This window comes from Salvelinus alpinus, chromosome 29 (genome assembly GCF_045679555.1).
Source record: "Salvelinus alpinus chromosome 29, SLU_Salpinus.1, whole genome shotgun sequence".
Classification (NCBI taxonomy): domain Eukaryota; kingdom Metazoa; phylum Chordata; class Actinopteri; order Salmoniformes; family Salmonidae; genus Salvelinus; species Salvelinus alpinus.
In genome coordinates this window covers 18,086,041-18,095,025 of record NC_092114.1, presented here as the reverse complement: position 1 = coordinate 18,095,025, position 8,985 = coordinate 18,086,041, and the positions used below count along the sequence as shown (strand labels likewise).

The window sequence follows — 8,985 nt, the reverse complement described above, 5'->3', positions numbered from 1 at the left end:
AGTGTTGTTATAGCTACTGTATTACAATCAGGGGAGCAACTTTGGTTTTAGAAGTGGGGGTGACATAAACAATCCAAACAGCCCACCCGCCCTATCTGAGGCGTCCGCATGGTCCTAATGCACAACCGTTGACCCGTTTTGTATCACATTACAATGATAAAACTGTAATGCCCCCCCCCCCCCCCCCCCCTCCCCCCCCGTTCCCAGTGGATGTTGCGCCCATTATTACAGTATCATGAGCAGCTGTACAGCACATACTGCCACTTTAATTCCATCTCTGAAGTTGAAACACTTCCACCATTCCCCAGCAGGGGGTGTAGGGACTAGTAGATCAGGTGAGTGGGTTTGAGATGTCACAGAGAGGGCAGCAGAAAGGAGGGGGTGAGCTCTGTATTCTGACAGACAGACAGCCCTATGGGACAGGTACAGACAGAACTCAACTTGTCAGGGTTTATTTAGGACAAAATGTCAAACATTTCCAAACTACTTTAGCTGTAATATGCACATGTAATATGCACATGTAATATGCACACGTAATATGCACATGTAATATGCACATTTACAGTCTACAGAATCCACACCAACTACTGAGTGAGGGAATGTGGCCTATTCCAAGGAATTACAGAAAATATAAAAAAATATACTGTATGTACTCTCTCTCTCTCTCTTGCTCTGTCTCTCTCTTTCTCTCTCTCTCTCTCTCTTGCTCTGTCTTTCTCTCTCTCTCTCTCTTTCTTTCTCTCTCTCTTTCTCTCTCTCTCTCGTCCTCTCTCTTTCTTTCTCTCTCTCGTCCTCTCTCTTTCTCTCTCTCTCTATTTCTTTCTCTTTCTCTCTCTCTCTCTCTCTTGCTCTCTCTCTCTCTCTTGCTCTCTCTCTCTCCCTCTCTCTCGTCACTCTCTGTCCTCTTGCAGTGGCTCTCTTTCATGCTAGGAATCAAGTTTCACTGCGTTCTTTCTGCTACCGTGTGTATGAAGGTTCTGAGAATAAAATACTAGATCATTGAATACTTTATTTATAGGTTTATTTTACAAATTCAAATGTGGATACAATCACGTACTCTGTCAATGAGCAATAATAGGTGTCTTTCTGTCACTGTTATAAATCAAATCAAATCAAATCAAATCAAATTTTATTAGTCACATACACATGGTTAGCAGATGTTAATGTGAGTGTAGCGAAATGCTTGTGCTTCTAGTTCCGACAATGCAGTAATAACCAACAAGTAATCTAACCTAACAATTCCACAACTACTACCTTATACACACACAAGTGTAAAGGGATAAAGAATATGTACATAAAGATATATGAATGAGTGGTGGTACAGAACGGCATAGGCAAGATGCAGTAGATGGTATAGAGTACGGTATATACATATGAGATGAGTACTGTAGGGTATGTAAACATAAAGTGGCATAGTTTAAAGTGGCTAGTGGTACATGTATTACATAAAGATGGCAAGATGCAGTAGATGATATAGAGTACAGTATATACATATGAGATGGGTAATGTAGGGTATGTAAACATTATATTAAGTGGCATTGTTTAAAGTGGCTAGTGGTACATTTTTACATAATTTCCATCAATTCCCATTTTTAAAGTGGCTGGAGTTGAGTCAGTATGTTGGCAGCGGCCGCTAAATGTTAGTGGAGGCTGTTTAACAGTCTGATGGCCTTGAGATAGAAGCTGTTTTTCAGTCTCTCGGTCCCTGCTTTGATGCACCTGTACTGACCTCGCCTTCTGGATGATAGCGGGGTGAACAGGCAGTGGCTTGGGTGGTTGTTGTCCTTGATGATCTTTATGGCCTTCCTGTGACATCGGGTGGTGTAGGTGTCCTGGAGGGCAGGTAGTTTGCCCCCGGTGATGCGTTCTGCAGACCTCACTACCCTCTGGAGAGCCTTACGGTTGTGGGCGGAGCAGTTGCCGTACCAGGCGGTGATACAGCCCGACAGGATGCTCTCGATTGTGCATCTGTAGAAGTTTGTGAGTGCTTTTGGTGACAAGCCGAATTTCTTCAGCCTCCTGAGGTTGAAGAGGCGCTGCTGCGCCTTCTTCACAACGCTGTCTGTGTGGGTGGACCAATTCAGTTTGTCCGTGATGTGTACACCGAGGAACTTAAAACTTTCCACCTTCTCCACTACTGACCCGTCGATGTGGATAGGGGGGTGCTCCCTCTGCTGTTTCCTGAAGTCCACAATCATCTCCTTTGTTTTGTTGACGTTGAGTGTGAGGTTATTTTCCTGACACCACACTCCGAGGGCCCTCACCTCCTCCCTGTAGGCCGTCTCGTCGTTGTTGGTAATCAAGCCTACCACTGTAGTGTCATCCGCAAACTTGATGATTGAGTTGGAGGCGTGCATGGCCACGCAGTCGTGGGTGAACAGGGAGTACAGGAGAGGGCTCAGAACGCACCCTTGTGGGGCCCCAGTGTTGAGGATCAGCGGGGTGGAGATGTTGTTACCTACCCTCACCACCTGGGGGCGGCCCGTCAGGAAGTCCAGGACCCAGTTGCACAGGGCGGGGTCGAGACCCAGGGTCTCGAGCTTGATGACGAGTTTGGAGGGTACTATGGTGTTAAATGCTGAGCTGTAATCGATGAACAGCATTCTCACATGGGTATTCCTCTTGTCCAGATGGGTTAGGGCAGTGTGCAGTGTGGTTGCGATTGCGTCGTCTGTGGACCTATTGGGTCGGTAAGCAAATTGGAGTGGGTCTAGGGTGTCCGGTACGGTGGAGGTGATATGGTCCTTGACTAGTCTCTCAAAGCACTTCATGATGACGGAAGTGAGTGCTACGGGGCGGTAGTCGTTTAGCTCAGTTACCTTAGCTTTCTTGGGAACAGGAACAATGGTGGCCCTCTTGAAGCATGTGGGAACAGCAGACTGGGATAAGGATTGATTGAATATGTCCGTAAACACACCAGCCAGCTGGTCTGCGCATGCTCTGAGGACGCGGCTGGGAATGCCGTCTGGGCCTGCAGCCTTGCGAGGGTTAACACGTTTAAATGTTTTACTCACCTCGGCTGCAGTGAAGGAGAGCCCGCAGGTTTTGTTAGGGGGCCGTGTCAGTGGCACTGTATTGTCCTCAAAGCGGGCAAAAAAGTTGTTTAGCCTGTCTGGGAGCAAGACATCCTGGTCCGCGACGGGGCTGGTTTTCTTTTTGTAATCCGTGATTGACTGTAGACCCTGCCACATACCTCTTGTGTCTGAGCTGTTGAATTGCGACTCGATTTTGTCTCTGTACTGGGACTTAGCCTGTTTGATTGCCTTGCGGAGAGAATAGCTACACTGTTTGTATTCGGTCATGCTTCCGGTCACCTTGCCCTGGTTAAAAGCAGTGGTTCGCGCTTTCAGTTTCACGCGAATGCTGCCGTCAATCCACGGTTTCTGGTTTGGGAATGTTTTAATCGTTGCTGTGGGTACGACATCGTCAATGCACTTCCTAATGAACTCGCTCACCGAATCAGCATATTCGTCAATATTGTTGTTGGACGCAATGCGGAACATATTCCAATCCGCGTGATCGAAGCAGTCTTGAAGCGTGGATTCAGATTGGTCGGACCAGCGTTGAACAGACCTGAGCGCGGGAGCTTGTTGTTTTAGTTTCTGTTTGTAGGCTGGAATCAACAAAATGGAGTCGTGGTCAGCTTTTCCGAAAGGGGGGCGGGGGAGGGCCTTATATGCGTCGCGGAAATTAGTATAACAATGATCTAGGGTTTTTCCAGCCCTGGTAGCACAATCGATATGCTGATAGAATTTAGGGAGTTTTGTTTTTAGATTAGCCTTGTTAAAATCCCCAGCTACGATGAATGCAGCCTCAGGGTGTGTGGTTTCCAGTTTACAAAGAGTCAGATAAAGTTCGTTCAGGGCCATCGATGTGTCTGCTTGGGGGGGAATATATACGGCTGTGATTATGATCGAAGAGAATTCCCTTGGTAGATAATGCGGTCGACATTTGATTGTGAGGAGTTCTAGATCAGGTGAACAGAATGACTTGAGTTCCTGTGTGTTGTTATGATGATCACACCACGTCTCGTTAATCATAAGGCATACCCCTTATATAAAGATTATAAAGATTATTCTGCTGTAATCGCAGCTATTCATGGGATTGTAAATGCCTCAGGCCAAAGATGGGTGCTATTTGGTCGAGTCCCTCATAAGAGAAAAGACATTGGGGAAATTATATTTACCCTGCAAGTGTAACCGATGTGAAATGGCTAGCTAGTTAGCGGTGGTGCGCGCTAATAGCGTTTCAATCGATAACGTCACTCGCTCTGAGACCTGAAGTAGTTGTTCCCCTTGCTCTGCAAGGGCCGCGGCTTTTGTGGAGCGATGGGTAACGATGCTTCGTGGGTGGCCGTTGTCTATGTGTGCAGGGGGTCCCTGGTTCGAGCCCAGATAGGGGTGAGGAGAGGGACGGAAGCAATACTGTTACACAAGGACAATCAGGATGGGGTGCGCGGGTGGATGTGGGACGCACATCATAAGAACTACTATACGGTAAAATCAATGAATTGATCATATAACCTTTACACATGTCATGACAGGGGAAAAATGAATAATAATTCAAATGTTTCACCTGTCTGGGTATATATTTATACACAAAGTGACTTCGCATCAGACCAAAAGTATCCCCTTGGCCAACTGAATTTCAACACTAAAATTAAATCTTCTTCAACTGATGTAATTCCGTGGTTTTAACTAAAAAAAAGTATGTTTCATAACAACGAGTGACTGTTGACGAGACAGGAGTAAAACAACACATATTAGCTAGCACTTGAGATCCAACAAGTTGTTCCTTTCACAGTTTGACGACAGTCAGCCAGCCAGTCATTCAGCCAGTTAGCCAGTCAGCCAGCCAGTCATTCAGCCAGTTAGCCAGTCAGCCAGCCCGTCATTCAGCCAGTTAGCCAGCCAGTCATTCAGCCAGTTAGCCAGTCAGCCAGCCAGTCATTCAGCCAGTTAGCCAGTCAGCTAGCCAGTCAGCCAGCCAGTCATTCAGCCAGTTAGCCAGTCATTCAGCCAGTTAGCCAGTCAGCCAGCCAGTCATTCAGCCAGTTAGCCAGTCATCCAGCCAGTTAGTCAGTCAGTCAGCCAGCCAGTCATTCAGCCAGTCAGCCAGCCAGTCATTCAGCCAGTTAGCCAGTCAGCCAGCCAGTCATTCAGCCAGTTAGCCAGTCAGCCAGCCCGTCATCTTCTAGGCTTTCAGATTGCCGTCTCCACACTACATTAAGCACCAGTCGTAGTTTTCTGTTCTGTTGAGTTGGTATGAGGGAGCTTAAAGTAACTGTTGCTTTCAAGCACAAGGCAGGCTATAGGCCTACATGGTAATGCAATAATGCAATCAATTCAAATAGTATATGAGCTAAATACGGAAAGAATAAATCCCATCGACATGTTGAAGGTTTTAGTCTAGTGATTCACTATTCGTGGACTTCATTTATTTTCCTGTCAGTTGTTTGTTTCCCTTCTACTAAATTCTGTACAGAGCAGAGTACAAACCCTGAGTTACCACTAAGCCTGCCAACTGCTCCATATTTGTATTACACACACACACACACACATACACACAGTCACAAACACACTACTCACTCTCCCACCCTCTCACCCTCTCTCCCTCCCCCTCTCACCCTCTCTCTGCCTCCCTCCCCCTCTCACCCTCTCTCTGCCTCCCTCCCTCTCACCCTCTCTCCCTCCCTCTCTCACCCTCTCTCTCCCTCCCTCCCTCTCGCCCTCTCTCCCTCCCTATCTCTCTCTCTGAAGGTGGCGGCATAGAACGGTGGAGCTGTTAGCTCCGCGCTGCAGACATCATTAGGAGTGGAGGGAGACGATTCCACCGTCAGCGCAGGAACAGGAAGCCCTGGCAACAAGGAGAGACCGCTCTTACCAGACCATTACACCGTACAGTAAGTCCTAGCTCTGTCTATACTCTCAGTCTGTGTCATTTTTTTTGTGTCACTTTTTTCTTTGCTAAGCGGTAGAGGTAGAGAAAATGGCTGGAACTGGAAGGAAGGCGTACGCGCAAAGAGAGCGTTCGTTTATTTCCAAAGCCTTTAAAAATGTTTACTTCGCACTCTGGGCAATTTTTTTGTGTCCGGAGCATAGAGGGTTGTTTGTGGTTTACAGTCATGCACTTGTCATTTCGAACAAAAAATGCAAACGAACTATTAAGTTTGACACAAGAGAGCGGTGGTTTCGCGGACTTGAAAACGATTAAGGAGTGTTTTACAGGCGGGTTGGTGTGTAGGACAGGCAAGCTAACTGCGCCACCCCACCCAGAAACATTGCATAAAGAATAGTAAAATACATATTTATAGTATAGCCTTCAACCGTCCACTTTTAAAATGGTTGTGGTACGTGAGTAGCCGACGTGGCCGCATGTCCACTCATGCGACACATTTTAGTTTCTAATTCCATCGCGGAAGTGTTTTTTATTCTTCAAAAACAGGGCAAGCCAACTAACCCTAGTCCACCTAATGTAACCGGCGTCATTATACAAATACATAGTACACGATATTCCCTTAATTTGGGGGGGAGAGAGAAAATGTTATCTACTCGGTTAGGCTACAATCCCTTTTCATTGACTCTGGCTGGTTTGTAAAGGACATTGGGTCTCCTGAATGTGTCTAGTGATTGCTCGACTACCCGTGGCGTGATGTCACTCATCCTAGCTTTGGTGGTTATATAACAGGACTGTAGGGATCCCGGGTTGTGATAGCGAGGTATTTATACTCTGTTTACAGTCAGGAATTGCACAATGCATAGTAAGATTTGCATAGTAAGACCTGTCTTCCCTAGAGGATATCCTACAGACTGTTACATGCCACAACCACTACACTGTTATTACATGGTTACATTTGATCCAGTATCTAGAAACGAAGGTGGTTGGTCAAAGAGTGTTTCAATGTTGCCGAAATAAAAAACATTATGCTGTAAAATGTTACAGTAACTTTGCAATCCATTGAAGGACACTTGATACTGCGAAATTATTTTTCAACAACATGCAAGCCTGCAGTAAAACAAGAATACACGTTGTCGTACTTTAGCATACACTAGCTTGCTTATGTGCATAATAATACATATAAAAAAACATGTCTGGAGGCCGTTTTGCAATGCAGTAACATGTCCAGAGGTGAAGTATTTGCTGCACCTCTGTGTCCAATCAAAAAATGAAGATTTGTTGGATCACAATTATAATCACAATCTTGATGATCTTATTTGTTGTGAAATTGTTAGATATTACTTGTTAGATATTACTTGTTAGATATTACTTGTTAGATATTACTTGACAGATATTACTTGTTAGATATTACTTGTTAGATATTACTTGTTAGATATTACTTGACAGATATTACTTGTTAGATATTACTTGTTAGATATTACTTGTTAGATATTACTTGACAGATATTACTTGTTAGATATTACTTGACAGATATTACTTGTTAGATATTACTTGTTAGATATTACTTGACAGATATTACTTGTTAGATATTACTTGTTAGATATTACTTGACAGATATTACTTGACAGATATTACTTGTTAGATATTACTTGACAGATATTACTTGTTAGATATTACTTGACAGATATTACTTGTTAGATATTACTTGACAGATATTACTTGACAGATATTACTTGTTAGATATTACTTGTTAGATATTACTTGACAGATATTACTTGTTAGATATTACTTGGTAGATATTACTTGGTAGATATTACTTGTTAGATATTACTTGACAGATATTACTTGTTAGATATTACTTGTTAGATATTACTTGTTAGATATTACTTGACAGATATTACTTGTTAGATATTACTTGACAGATATTACTTGTTAGATATTACTTGTTAGATATTACTTGACAGATATTACTTGACAGATATTACTTGTTAGATATTACTTGTTAGATATTACTTGTTAGATATTACTTGACAGATATTACTTGGTAGATATTACTTGTTAGATATTACTTGTTAGATATTACTTGACAGATATTACTTGTTAGATATTACTTGTTAGATATTACTTGACAGATATTACTTGACAGATATTACTTGTTAGATATTACTTGTTAGATATTACTTGTTAGATATTACTTGACAGATATTACTTGGTAGATATTACTTGTTAGATATTACTTGACAGATATTACTTGTTAGATATTACTTGTTAGATATTACTTGACAGATATTACTTGGTAGATATTACTTGTTAGATATTACTTGACAGATATTACTTGTTAGATATTACTTGTTAGATATTACTTGACAGATATTACTTGACAGATATTACTTGTTAGATATTACTTGACAGATATTACTTGACAGATATTACTTGTTAGATATTACTTGACAGATATTACTTGTTAGATATTACTTGACAGATATTACTTGTTAGATATTACTTGTTAGATATTACTTGACAGATATTACTTGTTAGATATTACTTGACAGATATTACTTGACAGATATTACTTGTTAGATATTACTTGACAGATATTACTTGTTAGATATTACTTGACAGATATTACTTGACAGATATTACTTGTTAGATATTACTTGACAGATATTACTTGTTAGATATTACTTGACAGATATTACTTGTTAGATATTACTTGTTAGATATTACTTGACAGATATTACTTGACAGATATTACTTGTTAGATATTACTTGACAGATATTACTTGACAGATATTACTTGACAGATATTACTTGTTAGATATTACTTGACAGATATTACTTGTTAGATATTACTTGTTAGATATTACTTGACAGATATTACTTGACAGATATTACTTGTTAGATATTACTTGTTAGATATTACTTGTTAGATATTACTTGACAGATATTACTTGGTAGATATTACTTGTTAGATATTACTTGTTAGATATTACTTGACAGATATTACTTGTTAGATATTACTTGTTAGATATTACTTGACAGATATTACTTGACAGATATTACTTGTTAGATATTACTTGTTAGATA

The 8,985-nt window shown here is 41.8% G+C and overlaps 1 protein-coding gene across 2 annotated transcripts in view; it reads left to right on the top strand.

Annotated features, from left to right (window-relative positions):
* Positions 1-5,685: 5,685 nt before the first annotated feature.
* The window catches only part of LOC139559192 (ataxin-1-like), a 197,338-nt gene continuing 194,038 nt past the window's right edge, over positions 5,686-8,985 (top strand). Inside the window, exon 1 of one of the 2 annotated variants that reach the window (XM_071374965.1) lies at positions 5,686-5,902. The gene's annotated coding sequence lies outside the window, so the exon portion shown is untranslated. The remainder of the gene's footprint in view (positions 5,903-8,985) is intronic. The other variant, XM_071374967.1, reaches the window with a different exon arrangement.